The 25164-nt window shown below is 45.2% G+C and overlaps 1 protein-coding gene across 1 annotated transcript in view; it reads right to left on the reverse strand.

The window, feature by feature from the left end:
* The window catches only part of LOC139264796 (spindlin-Z), a 115261-nt gene extending 112199 nt beyond the window's left edge, over window positions 1-3062 (reverse strand). The window contains exons 1-2 of the mRNA XM_070881941.1: window positions 2977-3062; window positions 1493-1574 (exon numbers count right to left, since the gene is read on the reverse strand). The gene's annotated coding sequence lies outside the window, so the exon portion shown is untranslated. The remainder of the gene's footprint in view (window positions 1-1492; window positions 1575-2976) is intronic.
* Window positions 3063-25164: the final 22102 nt, after the last annotated feature.

The raw sequence follows: 25164 nt of genomic DNA on the forward strand, positions 1-25164 counted from the left end.
CTGGTCTCCCCATTTCTACCCTCAATAAATTGCAACTAATCAAGAAAAGCACTATTCATTCATAGCTTCACAATTCCATCAACCCAACTGCTCCCTGTGACCATGCATGTCAATTTCAAAATCTTTGCCCTTGCCTTCAACTGTCTCTCACCCCCAGCTTGCTCCATTTTTCAGTCTATACACCTGCTCATATCCTTCTCCGACACTGGTCTAACTCCTTGTTTGCCATCCTCTACATTCCATTATTGGTGGCTGCACATTTATCCACCATATCCCTGCCCTCAAATTCCCTCCTGAAATCTTTCCACCTCACCTCCTCCATTCCTGGTTTCAAAAGCTTTCTTAAAATATTTGCCAGTTATTTTGGCCCCTTCCCTAATTCCATTGACTTGTTCTTTCCTCCTCAATATCCATTTGTTCTCACCTCACTGCAAATCAGTCCAATTCGTCTTTCAGGGACAAATAACACTATATAAAGATAAGATGAAGTAACAGCCTTTACCCACCCTAGCCAGAATACAAATATAAGAAAACATGAGCGGACTATGCTAGAAGCTGGTTAGACTTAAGATCAGTAGTTTTTAAGAAAGTAATTTATACAATCAAAAAACAAATTCTGAATAAATCAGAGTCTGTTCTTAAATGTAGAAGTAGAACAGAATTCTAAACATGCCTTACTGACAACCTAGTGTCAGCCTTGGCTCAGTGGTAGCACTTTCACTTCCACTCAAAACTTAAAACAAATAATCTAGACTGATTCGCCAGTGCATTTTGGAGGAGTACTGCATTTTCAGAGGTGACTCTTTCGAAGGAGACATTAAACTGAGGCCATGTCAGCCCGTTCAGGTGGATGTAAAAGATCTCAATGGCACTATTTTATGGCGAGGGTTATGGCGAGAAAGCAGGAAGGGGGTACTGAAGTTTCATGTTCAGCCATGAACTCATTGAATGGCGGTGCAGGCTAGAAGGGCTGAATGGCCTGCTCCTGCACCTATTTTCTATGTTTCTATGTCTATGTTTCTAAGAGGAGCAGGTGAGCTCTCCCAGTATCCTGAACAACATTTATCCCTCAACCAACATCACTAAAACAGCTTATCTGATCATTAATCACTTTGCTTTCTGTGGGATCTGCTGCATGCAAACTGCTTGTTGAGTTTCCCTACTTCACAATAATGACGACATTTCAAAAGTACTTCATTGGTTGTAAAGTGCTTTGGGACATCCTGAGGATGTAAGCAGTGAACATTCTTTCTTTAGTGGGTAAAAGCCCCATCCAATGTCATGACTAAGAAGATCCTAGATTTGATTCTCAATATGAGTTAACCGATCTCTACCAACAGGTGGTACACTAAAATTGGCTCTATCAGCTTTGGGCTGGAGGGCAGGAAGAGTAGAAATAGTCAGAATTCTCACTGTTAATTGCAATTATTGGAAAATAGACATGTAAATGCCTGGTGTGAACAGGATCGAGCTTGACTGTGATGCTCCTTACCTAGCCTCAAAAATGACTATTTAAATGAAGAACCGCAGAGTGGCCGATGCTCACGAAACCATATTCCTGAGTGGGCTAATACCTTCAGAAGGGAGGAAATTTGAAAAATAAATAACATTTCAATATTACCTATATGATGTATTAATGACATTTCCAAAAGCATCTACAAGGATTCATATTAAGTATGAAATTGGAACATATAAAAGCTTGTTAAGTGCAGTTTGATAATGGTTTGATAAGTGAGCAATGACAGCATTTTGTTATGAGGCTTCTTAATCTGCTTATTGCCCAGTTAACAATTCTATTTCTCCCCAGTATGATAATTTATACTCTAGAGTTTTAAATAAAACTCTGATTCCTAAACAATAAAAGGTATTGTTATTCTGTTCAAATTCAATATGAAATCTTGGTATCAGATCACAAATTACTCAAAATTAGAAAACAAAGTATGGAAGGTAGAAAGACCTTTGGGTCCATCAAGTCTGCTCCGTCATCTACAAGCCATGTACGTAATACTATTAGTGATTTAAATCTTTAATGACTTTATGTTTACATGTTATGTGGGAGTTTATTCTGTTTTGGGTCAGTTTGTGTGTCGGCAGGAACAGTCAGTGCAGATACTACGTCTCCTCTATGCACCATGTCCTCTAGACTGACATCATACTCTAAATGTATTGGTCATTTGCAGTTAAGCACCATGAAATGCTATTTCCAAAATCATAAATATTTTGAACGGTTACATCTGAGAAATGTAAAAATATTTAAGCCTGGATTTAACGCCTGAATACAGCATTTACATCCGTTATAAATGTAACTGCACTTCACAATAAAACTGTTCCAAAAACAAGTCTCGAATCCAGCTGACTTTGTCTAATATTCCGTTATACAAGCAAACAGAATATTTAAAAAAAAAACATCTTTCAAATGTATTTATTTTTCTTTTCTCTTGGTTTATGGAAAATATGCATTTTTCTTTCCGTCGACAAAAAAAAATATTTTCCCCTTCAATGACACAGTGAACCTGAATCCAGGAAGGCAGAAAGGACAGCAGCAAAACAAAACCTACACACAGGCTGGTCATTTCAATACTTAAATCGCAGTTTTGCTCCCACTGAAGTCGATGGGCGCTTTACAGCACCCCAAAAAAAAAGGAACAGAAATATTGAAAATCACAGCAGCAACGTAGCAACCATGATGCAGGCTAACGATGCCGCACAATTTGTCTGCACGAACAGCCCTGGAACCAGCAGCGTCTGGGCTCGGATTCTAACCTTCGCTCGCGCTCAAACAAAGGAGCCCGAGCTGCCCGCCCGCTCCCTGCCTGCCTGCCTGCTCCCTCACTTTATGCACACTTGTATTTCTTCATCTTTCTCCCTTTTATTCTGCCCTCCCCCGGTTACCTTACCCGGTGTCGCTCTATTTCTGAAAACCCGACAGACTGCGTATAAACTGTAAAAGGTAAAAAATGTATTCATTTCCTTTACCTTTTTTTATATATATACAAAAAATTGGAGTCTCTGTTTTTCCCCCGCGCACACAAACTCTACAGCACGGTCTCACACAAACATACTGCAGCAGCAGCGACGACGTTAAAGCTCCCTCCCTCTCCTCCCTGCCAGATAGTGAGCAAACACTTAGATTCTCACATCGCACTACACCAACTTCCTGCCACAAAGTGCCTGTAGTAATTCTCTCTGTTCAGGAGGCAGCAGCGAAGAGAGCATGCTTGCATGTCCTTCACCGGCATCACGCATTTACCAGAGGCTGCACTGGAACAAGCTGCCGACTTTAAAAAATAATTGTGCGCACGCGCGACAATTTAAAGCTCCCAAGTTTCTTTTGTTCTCTCTTCAACCTTGCACTGGTTAACAGCTCAAGTTCGCTATAGACTGCTGCAAGCAACATTTCTTAAGATATTTTAATCATTGTGTCATAGCCTCAGTATTAAAGTGGCACTGTCGTCTTGTCAAATTCTCTTGCAAAGCAGCTTTCTTAGTCAGTTAAATATAGATGATGTTAAAGTGAATTTTGTAAAAGTAATAAATAAAGACCGATTCCATAATATAAAATTGTGCATTGGAAAAGAACAAACCTTATCAGGTTGTGAAGGTCTTTAGCGAAGTGTAGTGTTATGGTTGTGTTTGCAAATCATACTAGGTGCTAAGGTAGTACGTATATTCTCCAGTGAAGTAATATTATGTTATAGCTTTGTGTACAGTGGCTTTTCAAGATTGCTGAAGGACCCACAGTAGCATCATACAAGAATTATCTAGGGCAGTCGTTTTCAAACTTTTTTGGTTAAATGACTCTTTTTTCAAATGGATTAATAATCACGGACTCACCCTAACCCATCTAAATTATTATTGTCCCCTTGTATTGAAACTGTACTAGGATCTTCTCACAATGATTTGCAATATGGCTATGGTAATATTGCATAGATATTATATGCAATATGGTAGTTATGATGCACAAAACAACAATCCCTCAAGTTTGTATGTATAAAATGATAGTGATTTTAAAGCATTGATTTTTTTAAATTACAAATACTTTGGTTATTCAGTGCTGTCCAGATTATTATGGCAGGGGGATGGGAACCAATGCAAGGAGACAGAGGGAAACAAAAAGGAGACAAAAGCAAAAGACAGAAAGGAGATGAGGAAAAGTGGAGGGCAGAGAAACCCAAGGCAAAGAACAAAAAGGGCCACTGTACAGCAAAATTCTAAAAGGACAAAGGGTGTTAAAAAAACAAGCCTGAAAGCTTTGTGTCTTAATGCAAGGAGTATCCGTAATAAGGTGGATGAATTAACTGTGCAAATAGATGTTAACAAATATGATGTGATTGGGATTACAGAGACGTGGCTCCAGGATGATCAGGGCTGGGAACTCAACATCCAGAGGTATTCAACATTCAGGAAGGATCTATTTTTGAGGATATTTCCAGTAGAGTGGACAAAGGAGAACCAGTTGATGTGGTATATTTGGACTTTCAGAAGGCTTTCGACAAGGTTCCACACAAGAGATTATTATGCAAAGTTAAAGCACATGGTATTGGGGGTAGTGTGCTGACATGGATTGAGAACTGGTTGTCAGACAGGAAGCAAAAGTAGGAGTAAATGGGTACTTTTCAGAATGGCAAGCAGTGACTAGTGGGGTACCGCAAGGTTCTGTGCTGGGGCCCCAGCTGTTTACACTGTACATTAATGATTTAGACGAGGGGATTAAATGTAGTATCTCCAAATTTGCGGATGACACTAAATTGGGTGGCAGCGTGAGCTGCGAGGAGGATGCTATGAGGCTGCAGAGTGACTTGGATAGGTTAGGTGAGTGGGCAAATGCATGGCAGATGAAGTATAATGTGGATAAATGTGAGGTTATCCACTTTGGTGGTAAAAACAGAGAGACAGACTATTATCTGAATGGTGACAGATTAGGAAAAGGGGAGGTGCAACGAGACCTGGGTGTCATGGTACATCAGTCATTGAAGGTTGGCATGCAGGTACAGCAGGCGGTTAAGAAAGCAAAGGACATGTTGGCCTTCATAGCGAGGGGATTTGATTACAGGGGCAGGGAGGTGTTGCTACAGTTGTACAGGGCCTTGGTGAGGCCACACCTGGAGTATTGTGTACAGTTTTTGTCTCCTAACTTGAGGAAGGACATTCTTGCTATTGAGGGAGTGCAGCGAAGGTTCACCAGACTGATTCCCGGGATGGCGGGACTGACCTATCAAGAAAGACTGGATCAACTGGGCTTGTATTCACTGGAGTTCAGAAGAATGAAAGGGGACCTCATAGAAACGTTTAAAATTCTGATGGGTTTGGACAGGTTAGATGCAGGAAGAATGTTCCCAATGTTGGGGAAGTCCAGAACCAGGGGTCACAGTCTAAGGATAAGGGGTAAGCCATTTAGGACCGAGATGAGGAGAAACTTCTTCACCCAGAGAGTGGTGAACCTGTGGAATTCTCTAACACAGAAAGTTGTTGAGGCCAATTCACTAAATATATTCAAAAGGGAGTTAGATGAAGTCCTTACTACTAGGGGGATCAAGGGGTATGGCGAGAAAGCAGGAAGGGGGTACTGAAGTTGCATGTTCAGCCATGAACTCATTGAATGGCGGTGCAGGCTAGAAGGGCCGAATGGCCTACTCTTGCACCTATTTTCTATGTTTCTATGATAGAACAAAAGGAAAAGGAGGTGGGGTAGCATTGCTGGTTAAAGAGAAGATTAATGCAATAGTTAGGAAGGACATTAGCTTGGATGATGTGGAATCTATATGGGTAGAGCTGCAGAACACCAAAGGGCAAAAAACTTTAGTGGGAGTTGTGTACAGACCTCCAAACAGTAGTAGTGATGTGGGGGAGGGCATCAAACAGGAAATTAGGGGTGCATGCAATAAAGGTGCAGCAGTTATAATGGGTGACTTTAATATGCACATAGATTGGACTAACCAAACTGGAAGCAATACGGTGGAGGAGGATTTCCTGGAGTGCATAAGGGATGGTTTTCTGGACCAATATGTCGAGGAACCAACTAGGGGGGAGGCCATTTTAGACTGGGTGTTGTGTAATGAGAGAGGATTAATTAGCAATCTCATTGTGCGAGGCCCCTTGGGGAAGAGTGACCATAATATGGTGGAATTCTGCATTAGGATGGAGAATGAAACAGTTAATTCAGAGACCATGGTCCAGAACTTAAAGAAGGGTAACTTTGAAGGTATGAGGCGTGAATTGGCTAGGATAGATTGGCGATTGATACTTAAGGGGTTGACTGTGGATGGGCAATGGCAGACATTTAGAGACCGCATGGATGAACTACAACAATTGTACATTCCTGTCTGGCGTAAAAATAAAAAAAGGAAGGTGGCTCAACCGTGGCTATCAAGGGAAATCAGGGATAGTATTAAAGCCAAGGAGGTGGCATACAAATTGGCCAGAAATAGCAGCAAACCCGGGGACTGGGAGAAATTTAGAACTCAGCAGAGGAGGACAAAGGGTTTGATTAGGGCAGGGAAAATGGAGTACGAGAGGAAGCTTGCAGGGAACATTGAGACGGATTGCAAAAGTTTCCATAAATATGTAAAGAGAAAAAGGTTAGTAAAGACAAACGTAGGGTCTAGTAAGGAGGAGGAACTGAGGGAAATCCTTATTAGTCGGGAAATTGTGTTGGGGAAATTGATGGGATTGAAGGCCGATAAATCCCCAGGGCCTGATGGACTGCATCCCAGAGTACTTAAGGAGGTGGCCTTGGAAATAGCGGATGCATTGACAGTCATTTTCCAACATTCCATTGACTCTGGATCAGTTCCTATGGAGTGGAGGGTAGCCAATGTAACCCCACTTTTTAAAAAAGGAGGGAGAGAGAAAACACGGAATTATAGACCGGTCAGCCTGACCTCAGTAGTGGGTAAAATGATGGAATCAATTATTAAGGATGTCATAGCAGCGCATTTGGAAAGAGGTGACATGATAGGTCCAAGTCAGCATGGATTTGTGAAAGGGAAATCATGCTTGACAAATCTTCTGAAATTTTTTGAGGATGTTTCCAGTAGAGTGGACAAGGAAGAACCAGTTGATGTGGTATATTTGGACTTTCAGAAGGCTTTCGACAAGGTCCCACACAAGAGATTAATGTGCAAAGTTAAAGCACATGGGATTGGGGGTAGTGTGCTGACATGGATTGAGAACTGGTTGTCAGACAGGAAGCAAAGAGTAGGAGTAAATGGGTACTTTTCAGAATGGCAGGCAGTGACTAGTGGGGTACCGCAAGGTTCTGTGCTGGGGCCCCAGCTGTTTACACTGTACATTAAAGATTTAGACGAGGGGATTAAATGTAGTATCTCCAAATTTGCGGATGACACTAAGTTGGGTGGCGTGTGAGCTGTGAGAAGGATGCTATGAGGCTGCAGAGGGACTTGGATAGGTTAGGTGAGTGGGCAAATGCATGGCAGATGAAGTATAATGTGGATAAATGTGAGGTTATCCACTTTGGTGGTAAAAACAGAGAGACAGACTATTATCTGAATGGTGACAGATTAGGAAAAGGGGAGGTGCAATGAGACCTGGGTGTCATGGTACATCAGTCATTGAAGGTTGGCATGCAAGTACAGCAGGCGGTTAAGATGGCAAATGACATGTTGCCCTTCATAACGAGGGGATTTGAGTACAGGGGCAGGGAGGTGTTACTACAGTTGTACAGGGCCTGGGTGAGGCCACACCTGGAGTATTGTGTACAGTTTTGGTCTCCTAACTTGAAGAAGGATATTCTTGCTATTGAGGGAGTGCAGCGAAGGTTCACCAGACTAATTCCCGGGATGGCGGGACGGACCTATCAAGAAAGACTGGATCAAATGGGCTTGTATTCACTGGAGTTCAGAAGAATGAGAGGGGACCTCATAGAAACATTTAATATTCTGATGGGTTCAGACAGGTTAGATGCAGGAAGAATGTTCCCAATGTTGGGGAAGTCCAGAACCAGGGGTCACAGTCTAAGGAGAAAGGGTAAGCCATTTAGGACTGAGATGAGGAGAAACTTCTTCACCCAGAGAGTGGTGAACCTGTGGAATTCTCTACCACAGAAAGTTGTTGAGGCCAATTCACTAAATATATTCAAAAAGGAGTTGGATGAAGTCCTTACTACTAGGGGGATCAAGGGGTATGGCGAGAAAGCAGGAATGGGGTACTGAAGTTGCATGTTCAGCCATGAACTCATTGAATGGCGGTGCAGGCTAGAAGGGCCGAATGGCCTATTCCTGCACCTATTTTCTATGTTTCTATGTTTCTATTATGTCAGATTTGCTCCTTGGCTAGCCTTAACAATGGACAGACAGATCTGATATAATGTATGTCCGACTTACGGTGCCTGTTCTTTTAAGCTGCAGCCAGGATGGTATCATTGTTAACATAAGGTCAGTTCATCTCTGAACAGCTGGCCCTGAGCATTTCCGCCCCCAACTCCTGTTGTTGGCAGTGGCATTGCGGCCCCTGTTGACTCGCAGTCTTTTCTTTTTTGTATTTGGATTTATTAGAGCATTTGACAACAGACTTAGGAAATGTACATTGATGTTATGTATGTAAACATTGTAACTGTGTAAGACTTGCCACTAGAGGGCGCAACTGTTGGAGGCCCAAGCGTCACCTGCACACCTCGTGCGAGGGAGTATAAAAGGCTGTCTGCCATGCTGCTTCGGCACTCTGGAGTTGTATTAAAGAGACTAAGATCACATCAGTTTTAGCTCACAGTACTCAGTCTTGTGGAGTTCTTCCATACATAACAATTGGCGACGAGTAGCAGATTTGGAACTTTCACACGATCATCACTGCCGTTGGTATTTTAGAGAGATTTGTAGAGGGTGATGATTGGGAAGCCTTCGTTGAGCGTCTCGACCAGTAGTTCGTGGCTGACGATAAAGCGATCAAGCGCAGGGCAATTCTCCTCACCATGTGTGTGTCCACAATATATGGCCCCATCAAGACTCTGCTAGCACCGGAGAAACCAGCGGAGAAGACATATACAGAGTTGTATACGCTGGTTCGGAACCACCTCAAGCCGAAGGAGAACGTCTTAAGGGCCAGGTATCGCTTCTACAAGCACCACTGCTCCGAGGGCCAGGACATGGAGAGTTATGTCACCGACCTGAGACGCATTGCGGGAACTTGCAAATTTGCTGGATTTTGGGGGGAAATGCTGCGGGACTTTTTTGTGCTTGGCATCGGCCACGAGGTCATTCTGCGCAAGCTGCTTTCCGCCGAATTCCTAGACCTGAGTAAGGCCATCGCGATAGCCCAGGCATTCACATCCACGAGCGATAATACCAGACAGATATCTTCCCAGCATCGAAGCTCACCGGCAAGTACTGTGCATAAATAACATCGCTAGCAGGCAGAACTGCATATGGCAGGGTCAACACGTCTACAGCTGCAAGACCTAGGATGACTCAGAGTCCGCCATCGGGTGTGAATGCAAATCCATTAGCACCATGTTGGCGCTGCGGGGGTAATCACCGAGCCCATCAATGTCGATTCAAGCACTACGTGTGCAAAGGCTGCAAAACAATGGGGCACCTCCAGCGAATGTGCACGATTGCTGCGACTCACCACGTTGCAGAGTTGGCAGAGGATGATCGATCGGCGCAGATCATGCAGAACAAATAAGAGAAGCAACTCAACCCGAGGAAGAAGTGTATGGGGTACACACCTTCACCACCAAGAGCCCTCCTATCAGGCTGAAAGTCAAATTGAACGGTATTCCGGTATCAATGGAGTTGGACACGGGGGCGAGTCAGTCAATTATGAGTCAGAAGGCTTTTGAGAAACTGTGGGGCAACAAGGCACAAAGGCCCAAACTGAGCCCGATTCAGACAAAGCTGCACATCCATACCAAAGAGCTCATACCAGTCATTGGCAGTGCAGCAGTTAAGGTACCTTACGATGGAGCTGTGCATGATTTATCACTGTGGATTGTACCAGGCGATGGCCCAACGCTATTCGGTAGAAGCAGACTGGGAAAGATTTGATGGAACTGGGGCGACATCAAAGCACTATCTTCAATGAATGACGCATCGTGCACCCAAGTGCTGAGCAAGTTTCCGTCACTATTTGAACCAGACATTGGCAACTTCACAGATGCCAAGGTACAGATCCATCTAGTCCCCGATGCAAGGCCTGTTCATCACAAGGCTTGAGCGATTCCATATATGATGGAGAAAGTCGAGATCAAACTGGACAGACTTCAACGAGAGGGAATCATATCGCCAGTCGAGTTCAACAAGTGGGCCAGTCCGATTGTTCCGGTGTTGAAAAGCGATGGCACGGTCAGAATCTGCGAAGACTACAAGGTAACGATCAACCGAGTAGCGTTACAAGAACAGTGCCCACTACCTAAGACGGATGACCTGTTCACAACGTTAGTCGGCGGGGGGGAAGTTGTTCACCAAGTTGGACCTTATCTCCGCTTACATGACATAGGAGCTGGCTGAATCTTCGAAAAGATTGACGGGCATCAACATGCACAAAGGACTGTTTATATACCACAGGTGCCCTTTTGGGATTCGCTCAGCTCCTGCCATCTTCCAGAGGAACACGGAGAGTCTGCTGAAATTGGTTCCGTGCACCGTTGTGTTTCAAGACGACATCTTGATCACCGGTCGTGACATCACTGAACACCTGCACAACCTGGAAGAGGTTCTAAGTCGACTAGACAGAGTGGGACTCAGGCTGAAATGCTCCACATGTGTTTTCCTAGCGCCAGAGGTCGAATTTTTGGGGAGAATGATTGCGGCAGACGGCATCAGACCCACGGACTCAAGAATGCACCCAGACTACAGAATGTGACAGCTGCATTCGTTCCTGGGACTCCTCAACTATTTTGATAACTTTCTACCCGGGTTAAGCGCTTTGCTGGACCTGTTGCACATGTTGCTACATAAAGGTGATGACTGGGTTTGGGATAAATCTCAAGAAACAGCCTTTGAGAAGGTCAGAAACCTACTTAGTTCTAATATGTTTCTTGTACTGTATGACCCATGTAAACTGTTTTATAAATATGTAAACCTATAAATACCTTAGTTAACCACCAGAGGACTCATCTCCTGGAGTCCCAAGGGATCCCACAATCCCTTGGGAACACAGGTATTTAAGGAGGCCTCACAGCGTGGAGAGGCACTCTGGAGACCTGCAATAAATGACTAAGCTCACACTTTACTTTGAGCTCATAGTATCTGGTCAGACTCTTTATTCATACACCACAACTGCCGACAAGATACAGATGACAAACCCCACCGCAACGATGCAGAGAACAGTGGGCATCCTGGAGAAATTTTCGGAGGGAGATGATTGGGAAATCTTCGTGCAGTGACTTGTCCAATACTTCGTGGCTAACGAGCTGGAAGGAGAAGCGAACGCTGCCAAACGAAGGGCGATTCTCCTCACCGTTTGCGGGACACCAATGTATGGCCTCATGAAAAATGTGCTTGCTCCAGCGAAACCCAGAGAAATCGTATGATGATTTGTGCAAACTAGTCCAGGAGCATCTTAACCTAAAGGAAAGCGTTCTGATGGCGAGGTACCGGTTCTACATGTACAAGAGGTCTGAAGGCCAGGAAGTGGCAAGCTATGTCACCGAGCTAAGACACCTTGCAGGATATTGCAGATTTGAAGGACATTTGGAGCACATGCTCAGGGACTTCTTTTTACTTGGCATTAGCCATGAAGTACTACTTCGCAAACTTTTGACTGTAGAAACACCAACCTTGAGTAAGGCCATAGTGATAGCCCAGGCATTCATCGCCACCAGTGATAATACTAAGCAAATCTCTCAGCACACGAGTGCTGCTACAAGTACTGTGAACAAAGGAATGTTGTTTTCAAATCGTAACGTACAGGGCAGGCCTCACATGCCTGCAGCTGCACATCCGCAGATGTCTGCGTCCACCATCAAGGGTAATGAATGCTGGGCCATTAACACCTTGTTGGTGCTGCGGGGGGGTGATCATCATTTCCATTCATGCCACTTCAAAGGGCTGTGGAACAATGGGACATCTCCAAAGTATGTGCAGGCGAGCTGCAAACCCTGCTAATCCTACAAACTACCATGTTGCAGAGGAGGAAAGATCCACAGCGGATCACAATGAACCAGAGCCTCAGACCGAGGAGGCAGAGGTATATGGGGTGCACACATTCACCACAAAGTGTCGCCCGATAATGCTGAAGGTTGAATTAAATGGACTCCCGGTGTCAATGGAGCTGGACACAGACGCGAGCCAGTCCATTTTGAGCAAAAAGACTTTTGATAAATTGTGGTGCAGCAAGGCTCAAGACCAGTCCTGACTCTCATTCGCACTAAACTGAGAACTTATACAAAGGAACTGATTCCTGTAATCGGCAATGCTACTGTAAAGGTCTCCTACGATGGAGCGGTGCACCAGTTACCACACTGGGTGGTACCGGGCGATGGCCCCACGCTGCTCGGCAGGAGCTGGCTGGGGAAGATACGCTGGAACTGGGATGACATCCAAGTGTTCTCGCCAGTCGACGACACTTCGTGTGCCCAGGTCCTAAACAAGCTCCCCTCGCTGTTCGAAACAGGCATTGGGAAGTTCCAAGGAGCAAAAGTGCAGATCCACCTAATTCCGGGGGCACGACCCATCCATCAGAAGGCGAGAGCAGTACCGTACATGATGAGAGAGAGGGTGGAGATCGAGCTGGACCGGCTGCAACAAGAGAGCATCATTTCGCCGATCGAGTTCAATAAGTGGGCCAGTCCGATTGTTCCAGTTCTCAAGGGAGGCGGCACCGTCAGAATCTGTGGTGATTACAAAGTAACTATCAATCGTTTCTCCCTGCAGGATCAATACCCACTACCAAAGGCAGGCGACCTTTTAGCGACGCTGGCGGGAGGAAAGATATTCATGAAAGTGGACTTGACCTCGGCCTACATGACGCAGGAGCTGGACGAATCATCGAAGGACCTCACCTGCATTAACACGTACAAAGGTCTCTTCATTTATAACAAATGCCTGTTTGGGATTCGATCAGCCCTGGCGATATTCCAGAGAAACATGGAAAGCTTACTGAAATTGGTCCCGCGCACCGTGGTCTTCCAGGACGACATCGTGGTTACAGGTTGGGACACAATCGAACATCTGCAGAACCTGGAGGAGGTTCTTAGTCGGCTCAATCGCGTGGGGCTCAGGTTAAAACACTCGAAGTGTGTTTTCCTGGCGCCTGAAATGGAGTTTCTGGGGAGAAGTATCACGGCGGACGGCATCAGGCCCACCGATTCGAAGACGGAGGCAATCGAGAATGCACCAAGGCCACAGAATGTGACGGAGCTGCGGTCGTTTCTAGGACCCCTGAACTACTTTAGTAACTTCTTACCGGGTCTCGGCACCCTGCTAGAACCACTGCACATCTTACTGCGTAAAGGAGACGAATGGGTATGTGGTAAAAGCTAAGAAAATGCCTTTGTAAAAGCTAGAAAACTGTTATGCTCAAACAACTTGCTTGTGTTGTATGATCCATGTAAGCGTTTGGTACTAGCATGTGATGTGTCGTCATACGGTGTCGGGTGTGTATTGCAACAAGCTGATGAATCTGGGAAATTGCAACCAGTTGCTTATGTATCCAGAAGTCTGTCTAAGGCTGAGCGGGCCTACAGCATGATTGAAAAAGAAGCGTTAACGTGTGTTTATGGGGTAAAGGAAATGCATCAATATCTGTTTGGTCTCAAATTTGAATTGGAAACTTACCATAAGCCACTGATATCCCTCTTTTCTGAAAGTAAGGGAATAAATACGAATGCATCAGCCCGCATCCAGAGATGGGCGCTCACATTGTCCGCATACAAGTATGCCATCCGCCACAGGCCAGGCACAGAAAACTGTGCTGATGCTCTCAGGAGGCTGCCATTGCCCACCACGGGGGTGGAAATGGCACAGCCCACAGATTTTGTTATGGTAATGGAAGCATTCGAGAGTGAGCAATCACCTGCTACCGCCCGACAGATTAGAACCTGGATGAGCCAGGACACCTTACTGTCCTTAGTAAAAAACTGTGTGCTTCACGAGAGCTGGTCCACTGTTCCATTAGAAATGCAGGAAGAAATAGAGCCGTACCAGCGGCGCAAAGATGAAATGTCGATACAGGCAGACTGCCTTCTACGGGGTAATCGGGTAGTCGTACCAAAAAAGGGCAGGGACACTTTCATTAGTGATCGGCACAGTACCCACCAGGCATTGTAATGATGAAAGCGATAGCCAGATCCCACATGTGGTGGCCCGGTATCGTTGCGGAGTTAGCGTCCTGCATGCACAAGTGTAACACATGTTCACAATTAAGCAATGCTCCCAGGGAGGCGCCACTAAGTTTATGGTCTTGGCCCTCCAAAATGTGGTCTAGGGTCCATGTCGACTATGCAGGCCTGATCTTGGGAAAAATGTTCCTCGTGGTTGTAGATGCGTACTCCAAATGGATTGAATGTGAGATAATGTCAGCATGCACGTCCGCTGCCACCACTGAAAGGCCTGCCTGAAACATAGAAACATAAAAATAGGTGCAGGAGTAGGCCATTTGGCCCCTCAAGCCTGCACCGCCATTCAATAAGGTCATGGCTGATCATTCCCTCAGTACCCCTTTCCTGCTTTCTCTCCATACCCCTTGATCACCTTAGCCGTAAGGGCCATATCTAACTCCCTCTTGAATATATCCAATGATCTGGCATCAACAAGTCTCTGCGGGAGGAAATTCCATAGGTTAACAACTCTCTGAGTGAAGAAGTTTCTCCTCATCTCAGCCCTAAATGGCCTACCCCTTATCCTAAGACAATGTCCCCTGGTTCAGGACTTCCCCAACATTGGGAACATTCTTCCCACATCTAACCTGTCCAGTCCCATCAGAATCTTATACGTTTCTATGAGATCCCCTCTCATCCTTCTAAACTTCAGTGAATACAGGCCCACTTGATCCAGTCTCTCCTCATATGACAGTCCAGCCATCCCTGGAATCAGTCTGGCGAATCTTCGCTGCACTCCCTCAATAGCAAGAACGTCTTTCCTCAGATTAGGAGACCAGAACTGAACACAATATTCCAGGTGAGGCCTCACTAAGGCACTGTACAACTGCAGTAAGACCTCCCTGCTCCTATATTCAAATCCCCTAGCTATGAAGGCCAACATACCATTTGCCTTCTTCACCGCCTGCTGTACCTGCATGCCCATTTTCAGTGACTGATGAACCATGACACCCAGGTCTCATTGCACCTCCCCTTTTCCTAATCTGCCGCAATTCAGATAATATTCTGCCTTCGTGTTTTTGCCCCCAAAATGGATAAACTCACATTTATCCATATTATACTGCATCTGCCATGCATTTGCCCACTCACCTAACCTGTCCAAGTCACCCTGCAACCTCTTAGCGTCCCCCTCACAGCTCACACCGCCACCCAGTTTAGTGTCTTCTGCAAACTTGGAGATATTACACTCAATTCCTTCATCTAAATCGTTAATGTACATTGTAAAGAGCTGGGGTCCCAGCACTGAACCCTGCGGCACTCCACTCGTCACTGCCTCCCATTCCGAAAAGGACCCGTTTATCCTGACTCTCTGCTTCCTGTCTGCCGACCAGTTCTCTATCCACATCAGTACATTACCCTCAATACCATGCACTTTGATTTTGCACACCAATCTCTTGTGTGGGACCTTGTCAAAAGCTTTTTGAAAGTCCAAATATACCACATCCACTGGTTCTCCCTTGTTCACTCTGCTAGTTACATCCTCAAAAAATTCCAGAAGATTCGTCAAGCATGATTTCCCTTTCATAAATCCATGCTGACTTAGTCTGATCCTGTCACTGCTTTCCAAATGCACTGCTATTTCATCCTTAATGATTGATTCCAACATTTTCCGCACTACTGATGTCAGGCTAACCGGCCTATAATTACCTATTTTCTCTCTCCCTCCTTTTTTAAAAAGTGGTGTTACAATAGCTACCCTCCAGTCCATAGGAACTGATCCAGATTCGATAGACTGTTGGAAAATGACCACCAATGCATCCACTATTTCTCGGGCCACTTCCTTAAGTACTTTGGGATGTAGACTATCAGGCCCTGGGGATTTATCGGCCTTCAATCCCGTCAATTTCCCTAACACAATTTCCCGCCTAATAAGGATATCCTTCAGTTCCTCCTTCTCACTAGACGCACTGTCCGCTAGTACATTCGAAAGGTTATTTGTGTCTTCCTTCGTGAAGACAGAACCGAAGTATTTGTTCAATTGGTCTGCCATTTCTTTGTTCCCCATTATTAATTCACCTGAATCCGACTGCAAGGGACCTACATTTGTCTTCACTAATCTTTTTCTCTTCACACATTTATAGAAGTTTTTGCAGTCAGTTTTTATGTTCCCTGCAAGCTTCTTCTCGTACTCTATTTTCCCTCTCTTAATTAAACCCTTAGTCCTTCTCTGTTGAATTCTAAATTTCTCCCAGTCCTCAGGGTTGTTGCTTGTTCTAGCCAATTTATATGCCTCTTCCTTGGCTTTAACACTATCCTTAATTTCCCTTCTTAGCCATGGTTGAGCCACCTTCCCCATTTTATTTTTACTCCAGACAGGGATATACAATTGCTGAAGTTCATCCATGTGATCTTTAAATGTTTGCCATTGCTTATCCACCGTCAATCCTTTAAGTATCCTTTGCCAGTCTGTTCTAGCCAATTCGTGCCTCATACCGTCGAAGTTACCTTTCCTTAAGTTCAGGACCCTCGTTTTCGAATTAACTATGTCACTCTCCATCTTAATAAAGAATTCTACCATATTATGGTCACTCTTCCCCAAGGGGCCTCGCACAACAAGATTGCTAATTAGTCCCTTCTTATTACACATCACTCAGTCTAGGATGACCAGATCTCTAGTTGGTTCCTCGACATATTGGTCTAGAAAACCATCGCTAATACACTCCAGGAAATCCTCCTCCACCGCATTGCTAGCAGTTTGGTTAGCCCAATCAATATGTCGATTAAAGTCGCCATGGTAACTGCTGTACCTTTATGGCACACATCCCCTATTTCTTGTTTGATGCTGTCCCCAACCTCACTGCTACTGTTTGGTGGTCTGTACACAACTCCCACTAACGTTTTCTGCCCTTTGGAATTCCGCAGCTCCACCCATATCGATTCCACATCATCCAGGCTTATGTCCCTCCTTACTATTGTATTAATTTCCTCTTTAACCAGCAATGCCACCTGGCCCCCTTTTCCTCTCTGCCTCTCCTGACTAAATGTTGAATACCCCTGGATGTTGAGTTCCCAGCCTTGGTCACCCTGGAGCCATGTGTCCGTGATGCCAATCACATCATATCCGTTAACTGCTGTCTGCGTAGTTAATTCGTCCACCTTATTCTGAATACTCCTTGCATTGAGGCACAGAGCCTTCAGGCTTGTCTTTTTAATACACTTTGCCCCTTTAGAATTTTTCTGTAATGTGGCCCGTTTTGTTTTTTGCCTTGGGTTTCTCTGCCTTCCACTTTTACTATTCTCCTTTCTATCTTTTGCTTCTGCCTCCATTTTATTTCCCTCTGTCTCCCTGCATAGGTTCCCTTTTAGGACATTGGTTCCGCTCCTGCTCAGGTGCAGACCGTCTGCTTTGTACTGGACCCACCTCCCCCAGAACCGGTTCCAATGTCCCAAGAATTTGAATCCCTCCCTCTTGCACCACTGCTCAAGCCACGTATTCATCTGAGCTATCCTGCAATTCCTACTCAGATTAGCACGTGGCACTGATAGCAATCCAGAGATTACTACCTTTGAGGTCCTACTTTTTAATTTAGCTCCTAGCTCCCTAAATTTGTCTCGTAGGACCTCATCACGTTTTTTTACCTATATCTTTGGTACCTATATGCACCACGACAACTGGCTGTTCACCCTCCCTTTTCAGAATGTCCTGCACCCGCTCCGAGACATCCTTGACCCTTGCACCAGGAAGGCAACATACCATCCTGGAGTCTCGGTTGCGGCCGCAGAAACGCCTAACTATTCCCCTTACAGTCAAATCCCCTATCACTATAGCTCTCCCACTCTTTTTCCTGCTCTCCTGTGCAGCAGAGCCACCCACGGTGCCATGAACTTGGTTGCTGCTGTTCCCCCCTGATGAGTCATCCCCCTCAACAGTACCCAAAGCGGTGTATCTATTTTGCAGGGGGATGACCGCAGGGGATCCCTGCACTACCTTCCTTGCACTGCTCTTCCTGTTGGTCACCCATTTACTATCTGGCTGTGCACCCTTTACCTGCGGTGAGACCAACTTGCTAAACATGCTATTCATGTCATTCTCAGCATCGTGCATGCTCCAGAATGAATCCACCCGCAGCTCCAGTGCCGCAATGCGGTCCGTCAGGAGCTGCAGGCGGATACATTTCCCACACATGTGGTCATCAGGGACACCGGAAGCATCTCTGACTTCCCACATAGTACAGGAGGAGCATAACACGTGTCCGAGCTGTCGTGCCATGACTTAACCCTTAGATTAACTTTACCCTTAGATTAACTTAATTGCCTGATGTCCTTGTGAGTGACAAAGGGCCATGCTTTACCAGTACCGAGTTCAAAGAGTTCATAACCTGCAATGGGATCAAACGTGTCACATCTGCCCTGTTGAAACCAGCATCCAATGGTCAGGCAGAGAGAGCAGTGCAAACCATCAAGCAGAGCTTGAAGAGGGTAACTGAAGGCTTACTGCAGACTCGCTTATCCCGAGTCCTGCTTAGTTACCGCACAAGACCACACTCACTTACTGGGATTCCACCCGCTGAACTGCTCATGAAAAGGGCACATAAGACAAGGCTCTCGTTAATCCACCCTGATCTACACGAACAGCGGTTAACTATGAAGCAGAACCCATCACACACAGCAGCCCAGCAGGATTCACCACACCAGGCTGCCCAGCAAGGTTAGCTGCACAGCTGCCCAGCGCGGGCCCAACAAGCGATTCACCAAAACCAGCATTTACACCGAGACGATCAACCAGGGAAAGAAAAGCCCCAGATCGACTCACCTTGTAAATAGCTACACTATTGACTTTGCGGCGGGAGGTGGGGGGGGGGGGGGGGCGGGGTGTTGTTATATATGTAAACCTGTAAATACCTTGTTTAACCACCAGAGGGCTTATCCCCTGGAGTCCCAAGGGATCCCGCAGTCCCTTGGGAGCACCTGTACTTAAGCAGGCCTCACAGGCTGGAGAGGCACTCTGGAGACCTGCAATAAAAGATTAAGGTCACACTTTACTTTGAGCTCACAGTTTCTGGTCAGACTCTTTATTCATTCACCACATAAACGATTAGTGCTAGCTTGTGATGCATCTTCGTACAGGGTCGGCTGTGGGTTACAGCAAACCAATGTATCGGGCAAACTTCAATCAGTTACAAACGCGTCTAGAAGTCTGTCTAAGGCTGAAAGAGCCTACAGTATGGTCAAGAAAGGAAGCATTAGCATGTGTATATGGGGTTAAGAAAATGCACCAATACCTATTTGGACTTCGGTTTGAGCTTGAAACCAACCACAAACCGCTAATTTCACTGTTTTCAGAAAGCAAAGGTATAAACACCAATGCTTTGTCCTGCATCCAAAGATGGGCACTAACATTGTTCGCCTATGACTATGTTATCCACCACAGACCAGGCACGGAGAACTGTGCTGATGCCCTCAGTCGGCTACCATTGTCCACTACCGGGGTGGAAATGGCGCAGCCCGCAGACTTGCTTCTGGTCATGGATGCTTTTGAGAGCGAGGGGCCACCCGTCACTGCTCACCAGATCAGGACCTGGACCAGCCAGGATCCTGTGCTATCACTTGTAAAAAGTTGTGTCCTCAATGGGAGCTGGTCGGCCGTTCCCGGGGAAATGCAAGATGAAATTAAGCTGTTTCACCGACGCAATATCCATCCAGTCGGATTGTCTCTTATGGGGTAATCGCGTGGTTTTGCCAAAAAAAAGGCAGGGAAATGTTTATACACAACCTACACAATACCCACCCAGGTATAGTCATGATGAAGGCTATAGCCAGGTCCCATCTTTGGTGGCCCGGCATTGACTCGGACTTAGAATCATGCGTACACCAGTGCAACACGTGCTCACAATTGAGCAATGCACCAAGGGAGGCTCCACTGTGTCTGTGGTCATGGCCCTCCAAACCGTGGTCCAGGATCCATGCAGATTTTGCTGGTCCCTTTCTCGGAAAGGTGCTTTTAGTTGTAGTGGATGCTTACTCTAAATGGATTGAATGCGTAATCATGTCATCCAGCACATCCACCGCCACCATTGAAAGCCTCCGGGCTATGTTCGCCATGCTCGACGTCCTCGTCAGTGACAATGGACCGTGTTTCACCAGCTCAGAATTCAACGAGTTTATGACCCACAATGGCATCAAGCATGTCAGGTCTGCTCCATTTAAGCCTGCATCCAACGGTGAAGCGGAACGGGCTATCCAAACTATCAAGCAGAGCTTGAACTGCGTGATGGTAGGCCCCTTGTAGACCCGCTTATCTCGGGTTCTGCTCAGCTACCGGACGCGACCCCACTTGCTCACTAGGGTTCCTACTGCAGAACTGTTAATGAAGAGAGCACTCAAAACGGGCTCTCCCTAGTCCACCCGGATCTAAATGATCATGTGGAAACCCAGCGTCACCGGCAAAACATGTACCACGATCGCGCGGCTGTATCGCGTGACATTGATAACGACTTTGTCCTTAATTACGGTCATGGTCCTAAATGGGTTGCTGGCACTGTCTTGGCCAAGGAGGGGAATAGAGTGTTTATAGTCAAACTATTGAAAGGACAAACAGGCAGAAAGCATTTGGATCAGACCAAACTGCGGTTCACCGACAACCAGGAACAACCTGAAGAGGACATCACCATCATCGATCCACCAACACAGATCCAACCAGCAATCGACCTCACTGGCAATCAAAAGGATGAACCCACCATTCCCAACAGTTCTGTCAGACCAGCCGCGCCGCAGTGCAGCAATAGTCCGACCAACTCACCCATGCCAGCGTTTGAACTCAGACGATCAACCAGAGAGCATAGGGCCCCGGATCGTCTCAACTTGTAAATAATTTGTATCAAAGACTTTGGGGGCGGTGGGGGGAGTGATGTTATGTATGTAAACATTGGAACTGTGTAGGACTTGCCACCAGAGGGTGCAACTGTTGGAGGCCTAAGGGTCATCTGCACACCTCGTACGTGGGAGTATAAAAGATTGTCTGCCATGCTGCTTAGGCACTCTAGAGTTGTATTAAAGAGACTATGGTCACATCAGTTTTAGCTCACAATACTCAGTCTTGTGGAGTTCTTCCATACATAACAATTATATAAATATTTGTGGGAGCCAGTAAAATATTGATTACATTTGTACTTGATTAGGCTATTCTGTTCATCAGCAAATTTGACATAACTAACAAAATCAGGAAAGCAACCATTAAACAGGGCAAATCCAAGAATAGCATACGAGTACAACTGTTCCTACAGAGAAGGATTTCTGGCACAGCCAATAATAAGGCTCCCAAAAGCTGTTCCAATATTAGCACTGAAACCAGCCACTCCTATTGTGGCAGCACCTGCACCAATAAACATTGCAGCGGTGTCAATGTCCTGTCTTGTAGCACTTGTCTGGAACTCTCTGTGCACTTCATGAGTAAATGGATTCTCGCCCCGCGTCCTTCTCAGAGTGCTGTGCTTCCTGTATTTGTGTACCTCACACCTGCAACTGGATCTGGGGGTTCTATGGGGGTTCTTGTGCATGAAACACAAAAAGTTAGCATGCAGGTACAGCAAGTAATCAGGAAGGCAAATGGAATGTTGGCATTTATTGCAAAGGGGATGGAATATAACAGTAGGGAACTCCTGCTCCAACTGTGCAGGGCATTGGTAAGACCACACCTGGAGTACTGTGTACAGTTTGGGTCTCCTTATTTAAGGAAGGATATACTTGCATTGGAGACAGTTCAGAGAAAGTTCACAAGGTTAATTCCTGAAATGAAGGGGTTGTCTAATGAAGAAAGGTTGAGCCGGTTTTCCCAAACTCCTTGGAGTTTAGAAGAATGAGAGGTGATCTTATTGAAACATATACGATCCTGAGGGGGCTTGATAGGGTAGATGCAGAGAGGATGTTTCCCCTCATGGGGAAATCTAGAACTAGGGGCCATAGTTTCAGAATAAGGGGTCGCCCATTTAAAACAGAAATGAGGAGGAATTTCTTCGCTCAGAGGGTTGTGAATCTTTGGAATTCTCCAGCCCAATGAGCTGTGGAGGCTGGGTCTTTGAATATATTTAAGGTAGAGATAGACAGATTGATAGGGGAGTCAAGGGTTATGGGGAACGGGCAGGGAAATGGAGTTGAGGCTAGGATCAGATCAGCCATGATCTTATTGAATGGCAGAGCAGGCTCGAGAGACCAAATGGCTTACTCTTACTCTTATGTTCTTATGCAACAGTGAGAACTGATAGTTGGTCACCCACTTGCAGTTGGTGCAAGGCTCAGTGGAACTGATGACCGAGTCTCTGTTGTGAACATGATTGACAGAGAAAATGGTCTACAAAGAGCTATAGATCCATTGCGAACTGTTGTTGCGGCCAGTTCCACTTTATAGCGCAAGCGAACATCGCAGTGGTGAAACCATCAAATCTGGACAGTCATCAGAGACCAGCAAAATCCACAGCAGCAGCAGCAGTCTTTTTCGCTCCCCCCTTCTCTTTTATCTGCAGTGCACAGCCGCTGCTGCTGCCACATTCACCACCACATTCAGCAGCGCCCAGCCACTCTGCACCTTTTCGCTCTCCCTAACTAATTAGGGTTTTTGTCGCAGACCCCAGTTTGAGAACCACTGTTCTAGGGGATGCTGTCTTCCCACCCCCCTCCCCCCCACCCAAGTCTAAAGCATGATGGAGGAAGGGGGCATAGCTTAAGTTGTGATGACAGGATAGAAACATTGAACAGAGAAACATCTTCTTGAAATGTATAACATTCTTAACGGGCTTGACATGATCGACACGGAGAGGTTGTTTCCTCTGGCTGAAGAGTCTAGAACTAGGGATCATAGTCTCAGGATAAGGGATTGGCCATTTAAGACTGAGATGAGGAGAAATGTCTTCATTCAAGGTTGTGAATCTTTGTAATTCTCTACCCCAAAGGGCTGTTTATGCTCAGTCATTGAGTATATTCAAGGCTGAGATAGATAGATTTGGGGGCATTAAGTGAATCAATGAATATGGAAATAAGGTGGAAAAGTGGAGTTGATGTAGAAGATCAGCTTTGATCTTCTTGAATGGCAGAGCAGGTTCGAGGGGCTGTATGCCTACTTCTGTTCCTATTTCTTAAGTTCTCATGAGGAAAGACATTCATCCAGAAATACCCTATAGTGCCCCATCACAGCATCCAGCTTTTTCTTATATAATGCCTGGATTTTTGTCTTTACTACCCTACCTGTAAATACTTACATGTTGAACATTCTTTGTATGATGAAGAACTTTTTGTTAAATTAGTCCTAAAATTGTCTTTCACTAGCTTGAACTGTGTCTCCTTCTCCTACTGACAGTTAAATTTGAAATAGTGTTCTTGATTTATCTTTTCTGTTCCATTTACTGTCTTATATAATTCTACAAGTTTACCCCTCCACCACTTCCAAGGCTGAAAAGCCCCAGTTTTTCCAGTCTTCTGAGACAAAGATTTAGTCCTGTGCTGCACGGTCTCCAGAAAGAAAGTATTATATATGTATACTTGCATTTACTCTGTACAGCCACCAGAGGGCTCATCCCCTGGAGTCCAAAGGGATCCCATAATCCCTTGGGAGAACAGGGAAATAAAGAGGCTTCACAGGTTGGAGAGGCACTCTGGAGACCTGCAATAAAAGACTAAGGTCACACTTTACTTTGAGCTCACAGTGTTCAGTCTGACTCTTTCTCCATACACTACAGAAAGAATGTGCATTTATAAAACACCTTTTAAGATGTCCCAAAGTGCTTTGCAGTCAACAAATTATTGTTGAAGTGCAGTCATTATTTTGTAGGCAAATGTGGCAGACAGTTTGCACACAGCCAAGTCTCACAAATGATGAATGGCCAGGCTTAAATGTTTTCCTTGCATCTCAGTAATCAAAACTTAACAGAGTACTCCGGATGTGCACTGCACAGTTTAAACACGACATTCGGCGACTTGTACTCCACTGTTTTGGCCATGTAGTTCAACATTCTATTCGCTTCATTGAATGCTGCTCTGCAGTGATTGGGCATGTTAATTGTTAAGTCTACTAATGTCTCAAGATTTCTTTCAAATTCACCTTTAGCTATTTTAGAAACATAGAAACATAGAAAATAGGTGCAGAAATAGGTAATTTGGCCGTTCGAGTCTGCACCACCATTCAATATGATCATGGCTGATCATATGTGAAAAAGGAACGGCAGTAATCATGGGGGATTTTAACCTACATATCGATTGGTCAAATCAAATTGCACGGGGTAACCTTGAAGAGGAATTCATAGAATGCATTCGGGATTGTTTCTTAGAACAGTATGTTACAGAACCTACAAGGGAGCAAGCTATCTTAGATCTGATCCTGTGTAATGAGACAGGAATAATAAACGATCTCCTCGTAAAAGATCCTCTCGGAATGAGTGATCACAGTATGGTTGAATTTGTAATACAGATTGAGGGTGAGGAAGTAGTGTCTCAAACGAACATACTATGCTTAAACAAAGGGGACTACAGTGGGATGAGGGCAGAGTTGGCTAAAGTAGACTGGGAACACAGACTAAATGGTGGCACAATTGAAGAATAGTGGAGGACTTTTAAGGAGCTCTTTCATAGTGCTCAACAAAAATATATTCCAATGAAAAAGAAGGGCGGTAAGAGAAGGGATAACCAGCCGTGGATAACCAAGGAAATAAAGGAGAGTATCAAATTAAAAACTAATGCGTATAAGGTGGCCAAGGTTAGTGGGAAACTAGAAGATTGGGAAATTTTAAACGACAGCAAAGAATGACTAAGAAAGCAATGAAGAAAGGAAAGATAGATTATGAAAGTAAACTTGCGCAAAACATAAAAACAGAGAGTAAAAGCTTTTACCGATATATAAAACGGAAAAGAGTGACTAAAGTAAATGTTGATCCCTTAGAAGATGAGAAGGGGGATTTAATAAT

The sequence above is a fragment of the Pristiophorus japonicus genome, chromosome 1, assembly GCF_044704955.1.
Source record: "Pristiophorus japonicus isolate sPriJap1 chromosome 1, sPriJap1.hap1, whole genome shotgun sequence".
Lineage (NCBI taxonomy): Eukaryota > Metazoa > Chordata > Chondrichthyes > Pristiophoridae > Pristiophorus > Pristiophorus japonicus.